This window comes from Cricetulus griseus, unplaced genomic scaffold, assembly GCF_003668045.3.
Source record: "Cricetulus griseus strain 17A/GY unplaced genomic scaffold, alternate assembly CriGri-PICRH-1.0 unplaced_scaffold_1, whole genome shotgun sequence".
NCBI lineage: Eukaryota > Metazoa > Chordata > Mammalia > Rodentia > Cricetidae > Cricetulus > Cricetulus griseus.
The window spans coordinates 7,222,234-7,246,165 of NW_023276808.1; the positions used below are offsets into that span (position 1 = coordinate 7,222,234).

The window sequence follows — 23,932 nt, forward strand, 5'->3', positions numbered from 1 at the left end:
TCTTTCTCACCTCCCCACATGGTCCCAGTTAGTTCAGGAGATCTTGCCCTTTCCCCTTCTCTTTGAGTCCATGGATATCTCCCTTAGGATTCTCCTTGTTTCCTAGCTTCTCTGGTGGTTTAGAATGTAGGCTGTTAAAGTGTGAGAACCAATGGTGTGATCTGTGACTTCTATCTTGTTAAATTTAACCCTTTTAGCTAGCTAATATTAAAAAGTGTGTGAAATGGCTGAATGGATGAAGGTAGTTGCTCCCATGTCTTCCTACCTTACTTTGAATCTTTAGGACCTATGTTGGGGGGTGAAAGCAAATTGACACCTGAGGGTTGTCATCTGATCTACACACACTCACACACACACACACACACACACACACACACACACACACAAACACACACATGCACGCATGTGCATGCATAAACACAGATAAATAAATAAATGTTTAAGACATAAAATTAAGGGGTAAGAGTTAGTTAACCCTTCTATGTACATCAACTGAGTGGGTAATTTTTAATGCAGTGTCTAACTTCAGGAAAATTATATAAACATGCAACATTATTTAAAACTATCATATAGCTTTATGAATGTTATTTATATACCCTCTATAATCAATGTTATCAATAATAATAAAAATGAACAAACACATACTCTTCAAAATTCTGGTTTGACTTGCAAATTCTGCTGTCTTTGAAGAGGGTAGTAGAACTGTAATTAACATACACAAATATGTTAACAAGCAGTTCATTGAGTTCCGATCATATACAAGAAATCCAAAAAAGCCTGTAAAGTTGAGATTTTTTTCAGTGAGTATTGGAAATACACATATCACAAAATATTTCCAGTGAAAAATTATAGTAGCATCCAATAGGATGGGCTCCTCCATTAATATTTTACTGTAGTAGTAGCACGACATCATGACTCCTAATTTCATGTATTTAGGGTCATAAGTAATACTGTAGCCATTATTGTTAAGGTCATTATTCTTTGAAAAACGGGAAACTTAGAAATCATTACTTTGTTGCAATTGAGACTGGAATAGAAATGTTCCTCAGAGATAACCTCAATTATCTTTATGTATGAAAAGCTCAAATAAATTTAGCCATTGATTTTTGCACTCAAAAACTATGATTGGAAACATAAATACATTTTAACAGCGAAACTTAAAATTTGTATCAATATACAAAAATTTGTATCACTACACAAAGATTTTTTAAGCAAGAGTACAAACATATTAACAGTGTGTTGTAAGAGAAATTAACATAAATTTCTATTAATATACAAAATATTTGAAATTGCTAATTGTTTTTAAGTTGCGTTAGATTCAATAATCTACCATTTTATTTTATGATTCCTATATTTTCCTAAATATAAGTTATCCATGACCCATCAAATAATCAAATGACTCCCACCCACCAAATTTTGGGAATGTGGGAGTCATGTTCTCCAGATATTTCCTGCTCAAGGCATCCTTAAGTGGTCACTGAGAGAATTTGGGATTAAGTTTATTTCCTGCGATGAGCAACAGTAACTTTAGTTGATATATATGGGCTGTCAACTTCAAGTGGTCTCACCTGCTATAACAATATCTATGTCAACCTGGAGTATATATATACCCTCTTGTTTTCTGTGGAAACAAGAGCAGAATTGCTCCTCCAAAGCAGTTTTGATTCTCATTTGACAAATATATTTTACTGTTTTAAAGTTAAGGCATTCATAAAGTATATAGACTCCTTTATTTCAACAATCCCTCTTTCAATTCCATTTACATCTGCAGCTATTTAACTGTTTGTCTTTTAGCCTTTTTACTGCCAAAGTAAACTTTAGATTGCTAAGCCACACATGGATCTTCATCATGCTCTCCCAGATGTCAGTGCCCTCCTAGGATTTCATGGGAGCAAAGTCTAAAACTCACAGCATAGTCATATACAGATGGAGAAGAACAACACACAACCTTCCTAGAGTTCTAGCATTCGCATGATTGTGCTCTGGCAATCAATTTGACTGAGGTTATCTTTGCTACTTAGTGTACTGGCTGTTCAAAGGTAAACAGTAGGGAGAAATTCATTAAGGAAATATTATTCAGCATTCTCAGGCCTTACATTAAAATATAGCATGTTGGGTAAAATTTACTTAAATGTTTTACTCCTTTAACTCTTTAGCTTTATACCTTTTGGTGAGGGAACCTCCCAGGTCCCAAATTGATACATAGTTGCATGTTATACAATACATGTGCTTTACTTGGCTCATTTCCTAGTAAATTTATCTCTAGTTAAATGACCCAATCTACCTTTCGTCTCTTGACTTTTATCTTTGTCCATTTATGTGTATCTTACTTTCCTTCCTACTTAATGACATGTTGTGAGGCTGGGTAGCTGGCCCTGTACTCTTCGTTTTCTTAAGCCTTCTTCCTTGCTTCCAGATTTATCCTTCTGTGTATACTTTGTTCCTGATACCACAGCCTATCCTTTCTCCTGACTCACAATTGGATGAAAACCTCTTCATCAGAATATCAGCTGTTGTATTCAGGCAAAGAAGAATAGCTTCATAAAATTAAACTAATACATGAGAAAAAAATTAACACATAGTTACTTCATTAAGCAAATTTTCTATAGCATAAAAGTAACACATTTTAAAATAAGGTTCTACAGAAACATACATTTACAATATGGTCAGTATTTTGCTTTAAGTTGCATACATGTATGTGATATTTTAGAATGCCATGAAGTATAATGATGTGCATATTGACTTCACTTGGGAAGAGTGGACTATGCTGGATGCTTCTCAGAAGAATCTCTACAAAGATGTGATGCTGGAGACCTATGAGAACCTCCATGATATAGGTAAGAGTATATTTTCCTTCCAATTTTAAAATAGGACAACTGTTCCTTGGTTATTGATGCTCTTCTTTAATTTGATTGAGAAAGAAAAAGATTGTAATAAATAAATCAAAGTTATAAAGCTCACTGAGGACAGTAACATATTTTTTGCACATTTGCTTATATTATTTCTCAATAATACTCTATACATTTTCTTGCCGTATATTTTAGGATACTCTTGGGAAGACAATATTATTGAAGAACATTGTGCAACTTCAAAAAGACATGACAGGTAATTTTCATTTACAAGCTCACAGAAATGTGTCTCTGAAGAAATTGAAATATGTCCTGAAGTTTGAAACAGAAACAGCAGTGTATTTAAGCACAGGTTAATTTGCATTGGTGACTATTAAATTCTCACAAGAACATAGAACTCAATTTCAGGTAGTTTAACTGCATTTGCAAGGCAATATTTTAAGAAAGAAGACAAGGAAATAATGCATTGAGAGAAACTGCCACTTAAATCATTATACCACGAAAGCTATGCTGTAGTACAGTAAATCCACTTATTTCATACTACCTATATTACTAAAGATATAGAAAAGATTGAATTGATATGATGTCTCCAAAACTTCCATTAAGCAAATACTCCATAGAAAAGTTGGTTTTACTCATGTACTTCCTGTGACAGGAGCAATTATTGTCAAGGGGCAGTTATTGTAGGGAATGTGTAATCACAATAACACATATCTATAAGGAACAGAAATTCAAACTGAATTAAATGAGGAAGCCTCTTTTTTCTAATCTTCACATTATTAAGAATATCATGTACTAGTCAGGATACAAGCCATTTCAGCAAAGAGATATGTAGAACATGATATACCTCTCTTGCAGGATATTTAAAAGTCGTGTAGTAGTTCCTAGTTTGAGCATACTTGCTGAATTTGATTCAAGTGTACCAGGAATTTGTTTTCCATCTTCATTGATAATACACCAAGCTCACTCTGTAGAAAAGCCCTATGACTCTGACTGTGTAAATACTTCTGTTAGTTGTAGTTCATTAACAAATGTATTATGACTCACAGAGAAGGAAAAATTAAAAATACAAAAAGGATGATAAACTTCTGAATTTTTCTAGTTCTCATTAAATGAAAAATCATCTGTAGATAATGGTTCTGAAAATGAGAACCATGTAATAAAGGATTATATATTCACAGCTATTTTCAAAGATACGTGCAACCCTTAAAGAAGGGGAAAAGAAGAATGTAAGCACAGTGATAAAACTATAATATCTGATTCTTCTTTACAACTGAAATAAATTGTTATATTAATTTACACAGGTAACAAGATTTGACATTGCATTGAATATGGTAAAGCATTTATATATGACCCTTTTCCTGGCAGGCATGAAAGAAGGCAAACTGGAGAGAATTCTTCTGTATACACACAATGTGATAAAGCCTTTGAAAATAACAGTTATCTCCAAAGTCATGAAAGAAAACACACTGGAGAGAAATCATATGAATGTAATCAATGTGGTAAAGCCTTTGCATATCACAGTTATCTTCTTATTCACCAAAGAAGACATAGAGGGGAGAAAACCTACAAATGTAATCAATGTAGTAAAGCCTTTTCTCATCACAGTACTCTTCAAATACATAAAAACATACATACTGGAGAGAAACCCTATGAATGTAATCAGTGTGGTAAAGCCTTTGTTCAGCACAGTACTCTTCAAATTCATAAGAGGACACATACTGGAGAGAAACCTTGTGAATGTAATCAGTGTGGGAAAGCCTTTGCTCGGCAGTCATCTTCAAAGTCGTAAAAGGACACATACTGGAGAGAAACAATATGAATGTAATCAGTGTGGTAAAGCCTTTTCTCATCACAGTCATCTTCAAAGTCCTAAAAGATCACATACTGGAGAGAAACCTTATGAATGTAATCAGTGTGGTGAAGTCTTTTCTTACCACAGTAGTCTTCAAATACATAAAAGGACACATAATGGATAGATACCATAGGAAAGTAACCAGTGTAGTGAATCTTTTTCACAGCACAGTTATTGACTGCATCAGAAATTAACTTATACTTGGTGATTATGGAAATTTCCAAGGCCAAGTCTCAAAAAAATAGGGAAATATACAAAAGAAATGATCAGGATGGAAGCTGACAACAAATGTCTTTAAAAGATGGTTCGCTAACCAAAACCACAAGAGTGAGTTTATCTCCCATATGATAATAGGCATCATTGGGAGATCACAAGTCCACATGTGAGATGTACCCCTGCTTTTTTTATACCTCCTGTTAGCAGTAATTAGGAACTTTCAGGCTCGAAGTCTGACTTGTCTGAATGGGCTCATATTCTGCTTCCCTGATACCTGCAAACATTCAGTTTGGAACTCTGAATGGTGGTGAATGGTTGGGAGCCATACTGGTTGGCATTAACCTTTAGGCCTAAACTTGGCACGCCACATGGTTATTGAACTGTTTTTGATTATAAATGACTCCCAGGAGCACGAGTACCCAGAAGGAACAACATGATCGAGACATCAATCTATTGTTCCAAACACAGGTCCACTTACCTAAGCAACCCTCCCGCATCTCACCATTTACCTAGGTAACCCTCCTTCTCCCCACCACTCATGAACTTTTGTCCCTGCCAACATCTTCTTTCTGTTGTTTTCTAACATCCTGGTTGAATAAACACCTTTATGTTGGGCTCTTCTCCCCCTCCAACTTTACCTCATACTACTGACTATATAGGCTAGCCTAGAAAAAATAAAATTTGCCACTTAATCAGAATCCTGTCTGTGGTCATTCTCTCTTGTCACTTGTCCCCATTCCCCTCCCTGTATATCTTGCTGTAGATTGCCGTTCCACAGGTCCAGACAACTGGCAAGAAACTGTATTGAAGTCACTATATGGATTAGTCCATATGGTATTTCCAGAGCTGTGGAGAATGGAAGAATTTTTAGGAAGATACCTTAAGTTTTGATGCTCGAGTATCAAATGCCACACAGGATTCTTTGGTTGTAACTGAGGACAAGCGGGGATGCCCAGCAGCTGAGCGAGCGCCCGGGAGCAGAGGCGGGGCCGAGAGGCCGGAGGCGGGGCCGAGCGAGTCGATGGAGGCGGGGCCGAGCAGAGAGCAGGGGCGGGGCCGAGAGGTCCCCTTCTCTCTCTCGGAAGTTTTCCGTACAATTTAGCCTTGGCATAAATGCAGAAGACTTTAAGCACTCCGGATACCCCAAGAAAAGACAGGTTTTACTGCGCTCTAATTTTAGAGTGAATGTACACTTTCAACTCTGCTCAAGCAGGACATTAAATACCAAAATGAAATAAATACCAAAATGAATAAAGTGTCATGCTTTATTATTTTTGAGAGACTTTGTTAGTTCCTGAACACACCGGTTGTCACAAGCATAACATAGTTACCTAGATGTCTGTCAGAATGGCTATGTGAGTGGCCAAATTTGTCTCTGCCCTGGTGCCTTTCAGCCTATGACTGACATGGTCTGTCCTCTCACAGGCGTCCACCTGTACTATGTTGGAGGAGAAGTGTATGCCGAATGCCTGAGTGACAGCAGCATCTTTGTGCAGAGTCGGAACTGAAACTACCATCATGGGTTTCATCCCACCACTGTCTGCAAGATCCCCAGTGGGTGTAGCTTGAAAATTTTCAACAACCAAGAGTTTGCTCAGATACTGGCACAGTCTGTGAACCATGGTTTTGAGATCGTGTATGAACTCACCAAAATGTGCACTATTCGAATGAGTTTCATGAAGGTGAGCAGTACCCGCCTATCTCATTCAGGCCGCACCCCCGCCTCACCCCTGCTATTTACAATATGTATACCTTTGCCTTCCTGGTATATATTCCTATCAGTGCCCACTAAGAGCACCATTGTCCAAGAGGTTGTCATGAGAAGATAGAATATAGTCCTCTCCTCCCACCACGCATGTCCTAGAGATGGAACTCAGGTCTCCAGGCTTGGTGACAGGCACCTTTATCTCCCCTGCCTCCCAGTCATTATGCCGTTTATTCCGGGTCAAGCTAAGGGTTTAATAGAGTCCAGGCTAGAGCATGTCTTATTCCAGAAGCAGGCAGCCTAGTCAGTCTGTGTGTCTCAGCAGTCCTTGCTGCTCATATCATCCTGGGGAGGGAGGGCCTAGTGAATCTTGTCAGTTTCAGGGACTTACTAAAGCTTTTACGATGTCTGCTTCTTGAGTTTTAAGGAGTTTGCCTAGAGGGTGGAGTGTTTCACTTGCCCTTAGAACATTTGGCAATTCTGGAGCTTCCCTCTAAGACAGAAAGTTCTATCTTTGAAAAATTGCTACCCAACATGTTTAAAAGGTGAGAGGAGAACCAACTTCACAGATTTGTTCTCTCAGCTCCACATGTACACTGTGGTGTACATAAACACACATACATGCAACAATAACAAAAAGCTGGGTGCAGTGTTGTATGTAGTCCCAGCATGGGAGATATATAGGATCCCTTAGGCTTGCTGGGCAGCCAGTCTAGCCTGATTGGCAAAAGCCCAGGTGCAGCAAGAGAAATCGTCTCAGAAAACACAGTGCAGTGTGATTGAAGAAGACAGCCAGTGTATACACCTGTACTCTCCAGGCACGGACACACAGATAAAGGGGCAAAGGATTGTTCAGTTAAAGGTGTAGGACTCTTACAGTGGTCCTGGGTTCAGTCCCAGCATCCAGCTGAAGTGGACCACGATAGCCTGTAACTCTACCTCCAGGATCCAACATCTTCTGAAATCCACAGATACCACACATTCATAGGAAAATCCATACTCAAACACGCACATGTTTGCACAATTTTTTAAATAAAATATTGAAAAAATAAAGCCAGTTTGATAATACATGCCTTTTATTCCAGTGCTCAGAAATCAGACAGGTAAGCTCTGAGTTTGAGGCCAGTTGGGTCTACATAGGGAGTTTAGGCCAGCCAGGGCTACCCATTAAGTGTATGTCTTAAAAGTATAAGTAAGTAAGTAAAGTGTTAACATAGCATTAATGTAGTGGGAAACAAATATTTAAAATATCTTTTTTTGATTTTTTTTTCCGAGACAGGGTTTCTCTGTGGCTTTGGAGGCTATCCTGGAACTAGCTCTTGTAGACCACACTGGTCTCCAACTCTAAGAGATCCATCTGCCTCTGCTTCCTGAGTGCTGGGATCAAAGCCATGCACAACCACCTCCTGACTAAAATGTCTTTGTTCAAACAACTACTGAATGTATTTTAAATTTGTAATTACCCAAGACTAATAATATTTATTTATTTATTTATTTATTTATTTATTTATTTATTTATTTGAAACAATGTCTCATTCTGTACCACAGACAGGCCTGGAACTCACAGAGATCTGCCTGCCCCTGCTTCCTGAATGCTGGGATTAAAGGCATGTGCCACTATTCAAGACAAAATAGGTGATCCTGGGGTTCTTGGATAGAATTTTGGTGGCCAATATCCATCCCAAAAAATTACCCATGCTTTTGCGGTATGTTTGTTTTCTTGTGGGACATAGCCATGAGTCCAAACATAATTATGTGGACTGATTATATGATCTTTTTACTTGCTATCTTTTCCATTGAAGAGTTCGAGTGCAACACTGGGTTAGAAAAAGATAAAACTCTTTTTGTTTTCATTAATCAGCCAGATTTCTGCTTCGCTGTTTTCAGGGACTGAGGAATAAGGAGAAACCATTCAGAGAAAGGTGAGTAGCCAACCAGGGAAGTTTCCAGAGGGAAGATTGAAGTCAAGGCTCTGAGGGTATTGCATTCCTAAGCTGCTTTCAGCTTTGTGTGGAACATTTTTGTGTAGTTGCTTACTCCCCAGTTTTGCAGACTGTAAGAAAGAATGTTGGGAATGTAGAGTTGTGGAGAGTTTTAGAGGCATGGACTCATCTTTTAGATTCCATAATCCATTTATGAGTACCTTTTATGAAAAAAAATCTGTAAGGTAAGAATGCAGTTCCTTTGCCTGCTTTATTTCATGATTATGAATAGGAAGGACACATTGACATTCTTGAGAACCTTTTGATTTGTAAGACATTTTTAATTAAACTGTTTACATTTATTTATTTGTATGAATTAATTCTATTATCCTTGAAAAAAAATGTTACCTGTTGTAACATTTACCTGGTCTAATGTTACCTGGTGTAAAATGTTACCTGGTGTAAAGATGATGAAAACTGGGTAAGAGAATTATGAATATGTTATTCAGCCATCATTGTTAATAGGTTCATCTTCATAGGCACTGAGCCTTTGATCAGCACTTGTGAACAGAGGTCCTCTCATTTATGTGGGCACCTACAGAGGATGTGAGTCTGAATTAGTGTTTGCTTTTTATAAACCCAAATCCCAGTCAGGCATGGTGCAATCCTCGCACTTGGGAGGTGGAAGCAGAGTGAGCTGGAATTCAAAGTTAACTGCAGGTATAACACTTGAGCACTAGAGTTTAGAGCACAGGAGATTAGAATTTGGTTCTAGGACCCAGGTTGCATATCTGAAAACTGTGTTACTGCAGCTCCAGGAGATCCATTGCCCTCTTCTGGCCTCTGCAGGCACATATACTTAGTGCACATGACCTCCACTGCCCCATAAACACACACACACACACAGTAATAATAATAATAATAATAATAATAATAATAATAATAGGCTGGAGAGATGGCTCAGTATTAAGAATTCTTATTGCTCTTCTAGAAGATCCAAGTTTGGTTCCTAGCACCCACATGGCAGTTCACAGCTGTCTGTAATTCTAGTTCCAGGGACTCTAACACCCTTGTCTTCCCTCTCAGGCACCTCCATGCATGTAATGCTCATAAATTTATTAATCAGAGATATATTATCAGTAAAGAAGAGAGCTAAAGGCTAGAGGTGTGTAGTTCTGCACTTCCCTAACACAGGGAAGGCCTGGGGTCTATTGTCAGAGTGGCAAAAACAAATCAGTGCATAAAGACAGGAAAGTGAATACATGACTATGATTATAGAACCAAATGTACTCTTTGGTTGGTTGTTTTTTTTTTTTTAAGACAGGGTTTCTCTGTAACATTCCTGGTATTCACTCTGTAGACTTGGCCGGCCTCAAATTCACCGAGATCTGCTTGCCTCTGCCTCCCAAGTTCTGGGATCAAAGGCATACACCAGCACTATCCAGCTCTAAACCTTCTCTTAAATGTTCCAAATGTATGGCAGAGCCTAATGAACTTGTCATTACATTTCAAGTGAAAGGCAAAAAGTATGCCTTAATGACACATCTATGTCATTTGTGGTTGATGTCATGGTATACCCTGTGCCGAAATTCTTAGCTGGACCAGTGACACCAGCCTCCTCAGTCACACTGTTAATGTGCCACTTGACTTTTTTCCTTTAAGCAGTTCATCTTAGTCTACAGCTATTGTTGTAAAATACACCTGAGATTTAAATTCAGCAGTTAAACATTTAAATATAAAAGGAAACATCATTTACTACCCCTTTACCAGTAAGACTGACATCTTAAGTCAGTACTTGCCAGTACAATGTGGGAAAACTGAAAACCTTGCACACCGTTGTCTGGAATGGGAACTTTCTTGGAGGTAAATTTGGCATTGTTTATTGGAATTTAAAATGTGTCTATAACTTTCTAGGAATTTGTTCTGTGTTCATGTATTTGAGATAAGAAGAGAAGTAAAAAGCCTGACACGTGGCTCACACTATAACACCAGCACTGATGAGGCTAAGGTAAGATGACAGCCATATGTTTAAGCTAACCTGGGCTACATAGCTAGACCTTGTCTAAAAAAGTCAGAGAAAGGGGAAAAGATAACAGGTGTTTTGTTTGTTTTTTAACTGTCATGTTCTCTCCTAAGAGGATGTGGAATAGAATGGTCACCTTGCACTGAGCATGATAATCAGGTTTTGTGTGCATGCATGCATGTACATGAGTATGTTTGAGTGTGTGTGAAGGTCAGAGGTCAAACTCAGATGTCATCCTAAAGGAGCCATCTATGTTGTTTTTTGAAACAGAGTCTCTTACTGGGCCTTGGAGCTGACTGGCCCAAGAACCCAGGGATCCTCCTGACTCCACCTGCCTTACTTTATATGTGGGAACTGAGAGTCCTCACACGTGTGCAGTTAGTGCTTAACTGACAGCCACCTCACAGTTTGTGAGTCAGTTTGTGTTAGCCTGTGGTAATGAGCACATTAGAAAGTCTCTCAGAACATGGGAATCTCCTGAGTGTTTTTGTTTCCTGTTTTTTGTTTGTTTTGAGTGAGGAGGTTCTCCTTAAAAGTAGGTTTTTTTTTTTTTTCAGTGAAAGTGTCTTCCCTATGGACTGAGTTATGGCTATCATTAGAGCTTTAGGGTTGCTTTTGTATTCCATCCCAACTTGTTTAAAGAACTTGAAGCTGTCTTCTAATATTTCTGTTTTGTTTTGCCTTTTTGGAGATAGGGTCTCATGTAGCCCAGGCTGACAGTGAATTTGCTTGATTTCTTGATCCTTCTGTCTTGACCTCCCAAGTGCTAGTGTTAAAAGTATGAGCTACCATATTTGGCTCTCAAAATATTTATTTCTATTTTCTGAAAAAAATGAAAGATATCACTTACTGGATGGTAGCAATTGCCTAGTATGCATCAGGTTTGGGTTTGAATACAGCTTCATTTGGTAAAACAGTTTTAAGAATGATGAATTCTGAGGCTGGAGAGATGGCTCAGTGGTTAAGAGCACAGGCTGCTCTCTTCCAGAGGACCTGGGTTCAGTTCTAGGTTATCTGATGCCTTTTTCTGATCTCTGTGGGAACACATGTAGTGTATATACATACATGCAAGCCATCCACTCATACACATAAATAAAATCAATAAACCTTTTTTTAAAAATGTATGGATCTTGTGGGGTTACTTAGTCAATAAAATGCTGCCCTGTGAGCATTAGTTCCTTCTCCAGACCCACATGAAGAGTCAGGCATGGCAAGTGTTCCAGTGCTATACAGTGGGGGAGCAAAGAAGCTCATTAGCCAGCCAGCCTAACCAAATCATGAGTTTCAGTGAGACTGCAGCTCCAAAAATAAATAAATAATGGTGGGTCGTGATCAAGGAAAGACACTTGGTGTTGACCTATGGCTTCCACATGCATATCACACACACACACACACACACACACCACACACACACAAACACACACACACACACACACACACACACCACACATACACACACACACACACACACAAACACCTGAAAATCCACAACACCAATAAACAGATATGATGCTATGTAAGAGTATTTAAAAGGTTTTATTACGTAAATTAATTATGTATGAGTACAAAAATGTTTTTCAAATTTTGGGAGGTTTTTGTTTGTTTTGTTTTGTGTTTATGGTTTTTCAAGACAGGGTTTCTCTGTGCTTTGGAGAACTAGCTCTTGTAGACAGACTGGTCTCAAACTCACAGAGATTCGCCTTCCTCTGCCTCCCAAGTGCTGGGATTAAAGGCTTGTGTCATCCCACCTAATCCTTTAATAGGTAGGTGTGTATGTGTGTGTGTGTGGGGGGGGTGTATAACTGGGTAGGAGTTGGTTCTCTCCTACTGATGTATCCTTAGGATCAAAATCAGGTATTGAGGCTTGGGGACAATCATCTTTACTCTCCCATCATTTGGGGTACTCTTGTTTCGGTGGACAAAGGCCTTCTGTTCACCTTAACCATATTCCTTCTCTACAGAATCTTTCGTAATGTGACTTATATAAGCTTTAATTCTATACTCATTTTTGTAAAACATTTAGCAATGTGGGTGGTGTATATCTTCAGCCAAAAAATATCTGGTTCTACACTGCTCTTGTCGAATTTGGCTTTATAATGTGCTGGAAATGCCACCTTACTCTGGTTTTCGCTTAGTTTAATGTTTGAAGGTCTATTTGTGCTGGATGCAGACTTAGCTAATTGGTCTTAACTGTTGTACAGTATTCCATGGTGTACATAGATTCTCCATAGCAATGGGTATCTAGGCTACTGTAAATAATACTATCAGAGCAGGCTTGCATTATCCAATACGAGCATGCTTTAGAATTTAGAATGAATGGACGTATCACTTAACACCCCACAAGCCTGGCATTTCTGTACTGCCCCAATACTTAGTCTACATTTTGCCATTTAATAGTAATGTCTCAGTGTAACCTATGTAACACTAATGAGCTGGAGCATTTCTTCCTATTTCAGTTACTTACTTCCCTTCTGTGTGTTGTTTCCTGTAGAAACTAGAAATTATTTATGATTATAATAATCATAAACTTCACGTCTAGACACAGTTGCACAATGCCTGGTTGGTTTTGAGCCATAAGAATATCATCTGAGTATCATCTACTAAATTTGTGTTCTTTATTGAATACAAATGCTTGGGTTTCATGTAGTCAAACCTATCACTTTTAGCTTTAATATGTTTTCCTTATTAGTGCTTCTTGGACGTAATGTTGCCAGATTGTCTCCTAGATTTCTTTTTTTTAGCTTTATGGATTTACTTTTACTGTTACATTTACTGTATGTGGAACCCTTCTTTCCTTTCCTTCATTTCTGTCCTTCCCCCTTTCTTTTATTTCCTGGGATAGGGGACCAAATCTAGGACCTTGTGTATCATGCTAAGCAAGCCCTCTACAGCTGAGATATTCTCAATCGCCTGTTGTAACTTTGATTGGCATTGTTTAACTTTTAGGCTACTTTAGCAATACCTGGCACCTCTCTCTCTCTCTCTCTCTCTCTCTCTCTCTCTCTCTCTCTCTCACACACACACACACACACACACACACACACACACACACACACACACGTGTGCACATGTCTCTCCACTTATGAGCCTGAAAGAAAAAAACATAGGCTTTTATTGTTTGTTTTTAAGCTAAGACATGTTTAAGGATAATAATATAGTTTCTCACACTTTACAAAGGGAAACTGACCTGGTAGAACACATGTTATAGTCTCAGATATTGGTAAGGCTAAGATAGGATTGCCATATATTTATTCTTTTTATTTCATTAAAAATATTTTTGAGATGTCGTTTCATTTTGTAGCACTGCCTGACATGGATCTCCCTATGTAGATTAAGCTGGCCTTGAATTTACAGAGATCTGCCTGCATCACTGCTTCCTTAGTGTTGGGATTAAATGCAGATACCACTACACCTAAGTTTTCCTTCCTTCCTTTCTTCCTTCCTTTCTCCCTTCCTCCCTCCCTCCCACCATTGCTTCCTTCCTTTCTTTCCATGAAGGCCCAGAACTCATAAGAGATACACCCACCTCTAATTCCAGAGTGCTGGGATTATAGGTGTGTGTCACTGCACCCAGCTAGGTTTTTTTTTCTTAAATTTTTACTGTATATTTGTGTGTGAATGCTGCGTATATGTGGAGGTCAAAGGACAACTTTGTGGAGACACTTCTCTCCTTCCCCTCTTATGTGGAGTCCAGCGATCAAATTCAGCTAGCTAAGCTATGTGCCACGTGACTTTATCCACTGAGCCGTAGTGCTGGCCTAGTAGGATCTCTTGAACATAAGATTTTAAGGCCATCTTGGATAACATAGTGAGAGCCTATCTCAAACAATTATAAATGGGGAGATCACACTTTGTGATTCTAGGGGAAATTATGATCTAAAATGTTCTACTTAAAGACTATAGGGTATGTTACAGTTACTCCCTACCTTGCTACTTATCTTTTCTCATTGTCTTAATTAATGCTGAACAGTGACTAGTGGCTTTACTGGAGTGAATTTGATTTAGTTTGGTTAAACCCAAAAAACCTTCAGTCCTGAAAACTCAATAAATAGACTATCAAAAGATGTCAAAACCCACTAAGCATGGTGGCATATGCCTGCAATCCCACCAACTGGAGAAGCAGGAGCAAAGGATCAGGATTTGATGGCCACCCTCTGCTACATGGCGAGTAGCCTTTTTTTGGACCATATAAATTGCTTTTTAATTTAATTTTTTTGTCAGGGCTTTATATTTTGCCTACTTAATTTTCTTCTTTTTTCCAACTATTTTTGTTTGAATTAGAAACAGGATTGTTTCTAATCCCAGTTTCTCTTCTCCCATCTGTCCTCCCCTACCACCCCCTCCCACAAAAACCTTATCTGTCACATATCTTTCTGCTCCCCATGGATGGTGAGGACTTCCATAGGGTGTCATCAGTGTCAATTTTATCCTATGGAATAGGGACTAGGCCCACCTCCGTGTGTCTTGTCTCACTGAGTATTCCTCTATATGGAATGGGCTCCCCAAATCCACACCTATGCTAGGGATAAATATTGGACTTCTACAGTAGGTCCAGGTTCTTTAACCAGCATAATATCACACATGTACACTTCTTGTCTATTTATAATGAGTTTATACACATTTCCTTATTGATCTTTGCACCATCTTTAGGATGTTATGTCCACTATAGGGAAGAAGTGTAGGGAGTCTCAAGTCACAGGTGAGTTGTTCAGGGATTCGCAGCCTCAGTTTCTCTACAGCCTCAACTTCTCTTATGAAAAGCAAAAGTTGTACACTAGGGATACAGTGTTATTGGTAGAGTGCTTGCCTGATGAGCGAAGCCCTACATTCAGTATTCAGTACTATACTTAGCACCACAGGTATCCACCTGCTTCAGTCTTTAAAGTATTTTCATTGAAGGCATGTGCTACCACACCCAACACATAGCGTTTGACCAAAATCAAATATAGGATGTTAAGCATAAATTCCATCTTGTTATATATCTTTACATGCTATTGAGCGTAGAGGTGGTTAACATAGTTAGCTTAGGGGCCATCTAGAGTTAAATTTACTTGGTTTAACTGTATTATTTTTGTGGGGGTGTTGTTACTTTGGGAATCAGGTTTGGATGGGAGAGAGGGTCACTCTTTGAATTTGAGGCTCCATCCATTCAGTTTCAGTGTGGTTTATCAGAGTGCCTTAGACCTGCAGCTTATAATATATAGTAGATGAAAACTGTAACTTCATGAACTTGCAACTCTTTCTATCATGTGGTCCACACTTTCTTGCCCCTTGCTACTGTTTTGCGCCAAGTACACCCAGATGTGAAACTTAGTGCCTCTGATTTTTAGAAAGGCTTTATTCACACAGGGCATTGTGGATTTGTATACCTAACTAAAGAAAGAGAGTAGAATAGAGGTGAAGAGAGCCTTGCTTTGCATTAATGCAGACAACTTTCAGCTGTCCTTGGCCTGAGCTCTTCACCCCCACCCAATCCCAGCTTTGCCCTATTGTACTAACTCTTCTTTTCTTCTCTGTCCCTCTCATCATTCTTCTCTCAGTTCCTTTTAGAGATAAAACAGCAAATTCTTCCTCTTATAGAATGCTGAGCAATTTCCCTTTCTTGACAGCCATTCTTGGATCTTGACAGCCATGCCTCAGGGTACTACCCACTCTAAGGGGACTGGACCTGAGAGGTTGGGGCCCCATATCAAGGGTGCACATTTTCTCAAAGTTTCCTTCAAAAGGTATTTTTGTGTTCATTGTTAGGCTGAAAAAATGGGGGAATTTGCCATCTTGTTACATAGCAACTAATGCACCAATCAAGTTTTATGAAATCCCCAATGAAGTTTCAGAAGTCTAAAAAATGATTACATGTGTAATTTATTGAACTCATAAACTCTAGTTATCTTTGCTTATAATATCCTTGTGTATAGAATATGTTGCTTTTAAGGATACTTGCTGCTTACCTATTGGTCATAAACCCAGTAAACACAAAGGAGTTGTCTCACACCCTCTCTGAACCATTATGTATTTCACTTATGCATAAGTAAGTTTACCTTTGGATACTCCAGTATTTTTGTCAGGGTGATTTTTCATTTCTGACAGTTCCAAATTATGTAAAGAAAATGTGTATTCTTTACAGAACTCCATTTTTTTTCAGAAGAAAGCGTTTATTTTATTTTATTTATATTTACTTATTTAGTTACGTTATTTGGAGACAGAGTTTCTCTATGTAGCCCTGGCCATCCTAGAACTCACTCTGTAGAGCAGGCTGGCCTCCAACTCAGAGATTTACCAGCCTCTGCCTCCCAGGTGATGGAATTAAAATTTGTGTGCCTCCACCACCTGACCAGAAGAAAACCTTTAATGATTGCATTTATGGCTCATTGTCTCTGTAAATGTCTGACTCTTTGGTTGCTCTTACCTGAAACATGGGTCGTATTTTTTTCTATTTTTTAAAGTATCAATGTCAAAAAGTTGTAGGGATTTCACTGTGTTGTAATATGATAATCCTTTTGTAAATGAAGGTTTATCTCCTGCCTTCCAGTTTCTGAATAAACACTCAAAGGCTTAATGTTAATTATAATTGTTTGACCAACAGCTCATACATATCACTGACTAATTCTCACAATTAAGCCATTTAGTCTATATTTTACCATAATGCTTGAGGCTTGATACCTCACATCTTGCTTCTCCATCGGCTCCATGGAGTCGCCCTGACTCTGTCTTCTTTCTCTCCATATCTTTGTATTTCCTGCCTGGCTCTATTCTGCCTTGCCATTTGCGAATCAGCTTTATTTATCAACCAGTAAAAGCAAGACATATTCGCAGCATACAGAAGAACATCCCACATCATCCTTTTATGAATTTATAAACGAAATTGGTTTTTTCTTGCTATGCATTAGCCCAGGCTCACAGATGGTTTCCCTTACAGGTAGCTGAGAAGAGGAAAGCCCATCCAATGATTATGTGGTAATATGGGAGAAGATGGACAAAGACTGTTTAATAGGTAAGGACCAAAGCTGTATTAAGATATTATTAATGGGAATCAGTCCTGATGGCCTGACCAGTCTGTTTTACAGTCCTGTCAGGGGAGTGGTTAAGATCTGAATTTTGGTGAAGTTCTGAACTTCCGATCCCAGTGTCCATTTTAACCTTTCATTTTTTTAATAGTTAAAGGTAAAATGGCCCAAATAATGCCATCATTATAAAGATGACTGCAGTTTCCTGTCACTATTTCAATTCTTCAAAGTGTAAGCTTCATTCTGACCCTAAAAGAAATTAGAGATGACAGCATATGTGGAATGCAAAATCTGATTTATGAGGCTGGTGGTGGTGATGAATGATTTTAATCCCAGCCCTTGGGAGTCAAAGTCAGGCAAGTTCACTGTGAGTTCAAGGTCACTCTGGTCTACAGAGTTACTTCCAGGACAACTAGGGTCGTTGTACAGAGAAACCCTGTGTCAAGAAACAAACAAAAAATCTGGAATGGTGTTATAACTTCTAGAATGGGGAAGAGTCTTCTCATCTCAATGATCTTAATATACAAGCTAATGACTCATAAACATACCACGGAGAATCTTTGAGATTTAGACTGAAATGGGTGCATGCTCTCATTACAGAGATTTTCCTTCTTTTAATCTCTGTGGAGTTATTACTCATTGGAAAGGTATATTAATTCTAGAAGAGCTGCATGTCGAGCCTGTTAGAATAAGGCTTCTGAGACAAGCTCTCTCAGGCTGACACAGGTGTCCTTTCCAGGGCAATGACCTCTTGATTGCTCCTTCTTAAATTAAGTGACTGTATGACCTCAGAGTTTTAAAATAATCCATTTGAGTGGTTCCCTTGCATGAGTACTATTCCTTAATAAAGTAGCTGTTATCAATGTAGTTCTGACTTCACATTGTAAACCTCTTTACTTATGTCAATATAGGATCTTCAGACAGGGATTCATCTTATAGTGTAGTCTGGTCTTGAACTCGCAGAGATACTACTGCCTCTGCCTCCCAATTGCTGACATTAAAGGCATGTACCAACACCACCCAATGAGTTTTCAAGTCTGTTGGTACTTTGATGGACCATGAGCCAGACTGCAGTTCAGTTGGTACATGTGGTGACTTGGACATTGGCTTTGTACTCTATTCCTCCAAGTATGGATTTACTGGGTAATGTGAGACTCTGCAGCCCTGGAATGGGAGGATATTTCTTGCAGTACACTGTCCTGTGTTCACACATGGGCACTGCTTTTGGATGACATAGGAAGAAAGATTAGAAAACTGTCTGGTTTCTAAGAGTTTTGAATACTGCTTTCTATTTTCAGGTTTGTATTATAAATATAGCAAATAGTTTAATAACTTGGAGAAAAGTTTTTATTTGAATCATCTTTCATGAATACATGATTAGAATGCTTGTAACGTTGTGTTGCAACTAACCACAATGATGTGATACAATGAAGTTTAGTTCCAGTGTAGAAAAGGAGTTTCTGATGTGCAGATATTTCTCAAGTGTGCATGGTGATTGGCAGGTAGATAGGGCAGATTCCATGTTATGTGACATACTCCATGAAATCAGATTTAAAAATCTTCTTTTATTTTCTTGTTTTTGCCTCATGGAGCATTTGTTTCTCATTTTAAATTTAAATTATATAAGGCTTGTTTTACATGTCAATCACAGTTTTCTCTCCTATTCTTACTCACCTGCTCCTGCCAATGCCCATAGCATCCCCTTTCTTCTCCACAGGAAGGGTGAGGCCTTGAACTCCAAATGCAGATGAAATTGGCCCAAATTTCATAGAACTTTGCTTGTCTCTGCTGCCCAGGTATTGTAATATAGGGTGTGTGCCAAACCATCCTATTACAATTTTTCTCATTTACTTACATGTGTCTGTTTGCATGCATGTGATTCTTTATGTGTGGAAGCTGTGCATATGTTTCATTGTTTGGAGCAAATATCAGAGAACAAATTTTCTTTTTGTTTTATATAGACAGAGTTTATCTCTGTAGTTTTGCAGACTATCCTGGCATTGACTCTGTAGACCAGGCTGGCCTCAAAAACAGAGATCCACCTGCCTCTGTGTCCTGAGTGCTAGTATTAAATGCATAAACCCCCAACACCTGTCTCAGAGAAGACTTTTGGATGTTTATCTTTTACAGTTATCATGTTTTAGACATTGTTTCTAGTTTGCCATGCCACTTATATAGAATTGGCAGGATTTCTTATGTCTGCATTTTATCTGTCACCTAAGGCATTGGATTATAGGCATTTACTGTAGTAACTGACTTTAGAATGCAAAAGTAAAAGGATAGTTGTAAGGTTAGTACATTATCTGTTAAACCATTTTCACAGTTCTAAAGTTTATTATGTAGAAATTATTGGAGTGAGTCTATTTTGAGAAACAGACTCTTTCTGACCCTGTCTGCCCTGGAACTGATTATGTAGTAGCTATGCTAGGCCTGGAACTTACAGAGATCACCTGTTCTGCCTCACATTAAAATACTTCAGTCAAAAGAAATTTTATCTTGGATTTAGTACAGATATTACTAGAAAGAATGAGTTTTGGAAAAGTGTTATCTTGTGAGGGTGAATGACACTTAAGCATTGATACCAAGACATTTGACTGTTTTTGATGACTTTTAAGTTATATTTCAAAGGGTTCTTAGGTAGTCCTCTCTTTCTGCATGTGTATCTTTCTTTCTGTGTATGTCTCACTGTCTACATCTACTTGTCTCTGTCTCTCTGTTTCTCTCTGATTCTCTTTGGTAAAAATATAATGGGTCAGTTCCTCCTTAGACTTGGCTGGGATTCTGATGTAAAAAGGTAAAAACATTGGTCAGAAGACTTCTGCACGATGCCCTACACTACATGAGGTTCACAATTCTGTCCTTGTAATTTTCAGAAAATTGCTGCTTCCATCTGGGAAAGGAGTTAATCGATACACAAAGGTTTTATATTTTTGTCATCAATCATGGTTCATTGGTATTTGAGATATCACTGAACTAGGAAGGTTTTCTCTGTCTATACACAAAATGATATCAGTATTGTGTAGTTGTTAATACTAATTTTCAACTTTATAAGTTCTAGATTCAGACAACAGACACTTCTCCAAGAACAACTATGAGAGCTTATCCAAATCATATTATTCTCTGTGGTATGTTTATGAGACATTAGCTTTTATATTAAGTTCAGTGAGATGAGAAGACTCTTCCCCCTTTTAGAAGTAATAACACCATTCCAGTTCATGGTATTTATACTGGATTATATAATAAGGACCAATATTTATTATTCTCTGGATCCTGACTGTGCATACTAAAGTTAGCAGTGGAATCAACATATAGTTGGGTGAATGCATAGAATATATCCTTGCTTGCTATCTGGCTAGAACTCAGACTGTTTGGAGTTTACAGCGATTTTTCTGCCTTAATGTCTAGACTGACAATCCAAGACTGAAGGGCTCATGGAGAGCTGCTGAATCTGTAACAGATTTGGAAATCCTTCAGAGAGTGCCAGAGATTATACTGCTTGCAGTGTACACCTGAAATTGTGGTAGATTCTGGATCCATAGGATAACCAAGGAAAGCTGCATGTGTGGAATATTACAGGCATGATAGTAAAGCTGAGTGTGCTAGGGATGGCAAACACTAAAACATGGATATTCTCTAGTCTATGAAGCTCCAGAATATTATTACTAACAGGAGCAGAGGTTCCTGAATTCATTTAATTAAATGTGATTAATTATTTGATAAGTCCTTCTTTTTCTCTTTTCGAAAATTGTGGGCAGTTACCCACCGTTTGAAAATAATGTATACCTATGCTACTGTAGACATTTTAAATGTTAGAATTTTAAAATGGTAGAGGATTTCTAATTTGGAAGCATTTTATACTATGATTAACATGTGACTTTGTGATCCATTGAGACAAATATCTTGTTTTCTAGGGTTTTCCTTAAAATTATGAATCAAATGAATATTTTCCCCTAAAGTTACTTTGACTCAGGTTATGTTATCCATTTAAAAGAAAAGAGACTAATCCACTTCCCTGTTTGCTACTCAAAATGTAAAGCACCTGGACATAAATTCATGGATATCTATAAGGACTCTTAGTGAAACACTTTTCATAGAAATCATTGAAAAACAAGTTTGAGTATTACTCTGTGTCTCTAATGTGTAACTGCTTACTGCTCCCTATAACATCAGTCATGAAACCATATACATAAACCCAGGAAACAACACACTCAAGAGGTTGTCTTCATACGTCAGCATACTCATTCATACATATTTAACAAAGAAATAGTTGGAAAAAATTTTAAGAAGAGGTGGAATGAAGAGAACGTTGGAAAGTGATGTAATATCCTTTAAATAAAATGTATTATGATACATTTTAAATAAAAAGGGGAAATGGAGCCTGGCGGTGGTGGTGCACGCCTTTAATTCTAGTACTGGGGAGGCAGGTGTAGTTGGGTCTCTGTGAGTTGGAGACCAGCCTGGTCTACAAGAGCTAGTTCTAGGACAGCCTCCAAAGCCAAAGAGAAACCTTGTCTCAAAACTGCCACCCACCACCCTAAAAAACAAATATTGAACATGTGCAGACTAACTAAGTAAATTCACCATCCTTCCTTTGTTTGGGAAAACTTTGTTTTGGAAACACTCCCATGCTGTCCCTGCATTCTTCAGGCAAGACAATTTTCTCATGTCCTCTGCCTTGGATGTTGAGATGCCTATTCAGGAATTACCTAATTCACAAGGAATTGGTTACAGCTGAGAGGAATTTACTTAATTGAATGTTTTAAAATGGTAAAAACAGTCATTAATCTGGATCATTTGAGGTGTTAAGATCCACCTTTAAGTGCTTGGTAGCAGTGCAAACCTTTAACACCAGCATTCAGGAGGAAGAGGCAGTGTTAGTTTCTGTGTTTTACAACAGCCTGGACTACAGAATGATTTCCAGAGCTACACATATAAACCATTTCTTGAGCACACACACACACACACACACACACACACACACACACACACACAGAGAGAGAGAGAGAGAGAAATACCAAAAGAACAACAAATATAAGCAAACAGAGAATATGATACACTTATAACCTGATTCTCACTTTCTGGCAGGAGCCAGTGTATAACTAAACATTATTGAAGAAAGAAGCTGTCTGGTTTTGCCTGCTCACTCTAGATCTCACTAACATATTCATTCTTTTACTAGCATTAGAGGCTACTTCTTTGGAATTTTTGTGTATAATGAGACAAGCTGACATGTCCAGCCTCATGGACTGAACAATTAGTGGATTCCTCACTTCATTTACTCTAAGACTGAGAAACGATCTACTGTATTCAAATTTCCATTGGTAGAAAACCATGGTTGGACTACCTGGACTACAGCTTGTGAGACATTGTAATAAATCTACTTTATAGATGCATGGAGTGGTGCACTCTTCTATTCCATTCAAGTAGAGGAACAAAAATAATGCAGGTGTTTTTTGTTTGTTTGTTTGTTTGTTTTACCTGTCCTTCGAGGAAGATATGCTGTCTAACAATGGAGCTCATTAACACATTCTTCCTAGCTCAAGATTCTCTAAGTATTCACATTTACACAAACACTATTGTTTCTATTATTTTTCATTTGCCTAGAGTTTGCTCTGCATTTCAGGAATAAACTAAAAGCAAGATGGAGCCATCTCCCAGCTTTCTGAAGGCGGAAGACCCTATTTTGTTGGAGATGTGGTTCTTTCTTTACTTCCCAATTTGTGTAAAGTCCCTGTGACAACAAAGAAGAATTTATCCTCAGTTCATCTGATGTGAAAGAGAAACCACAGAACAAACATCTCCATTTATGTCCTTTAATCTGTCTTTAATTTTTAATATTCTGGGAACTCTTTCACCTTTGGGTCAGGGAATCACTCCACCCAACTTCTATGGTGGGGACATGAGTTAGCTAGTCCTATTAAAGTTATGGGGGAAGCTTCATTCTAGCCACTGGCTTCCATATACCAAAAGAGTCAGGAATATTATGGTGGAGGTTCCACTGAAACTCCCTCCTCCATCTTCCTCCAAAACCTGCTGAACCTCAAAAATCAAAATAATGACAAATCATGAACCCTCCCCCAGAGATACCAATGGACACTCCCACAGGATATTTAAACAGTCCAACAGAGATCAGACTCATGGTTTTTTGGGTATCCATTTCCCATCTCCTCTTTGGAGGACTGGAAGGCCATCCAGGAGGGATGTAACTGTTAAGTCTTAGGTTTTTCAAATTCATGTTCATTTTAACTAAAAAACTTTACTCATGCCAGGTGGCCATGCAACCTTTATTACCAGCACTCAGGAAGCAGTGGTAGGTGGATCTTTGTGAGACCAGCCTGGTTTACAATAGCTGTTTCCA

The 23,932-nt window shown here is 38.3% G+C and overlaps 1 pseudogene; it reads left to right on the forward strand.

The window, feature by feature from the left end:
- LOC113838599 overlaps positions 1-23,932 on the forward strand; it is a 64,644-nt pseudogene that overhangs the window by 20,742 nt on the left and 19,970 nt on the right.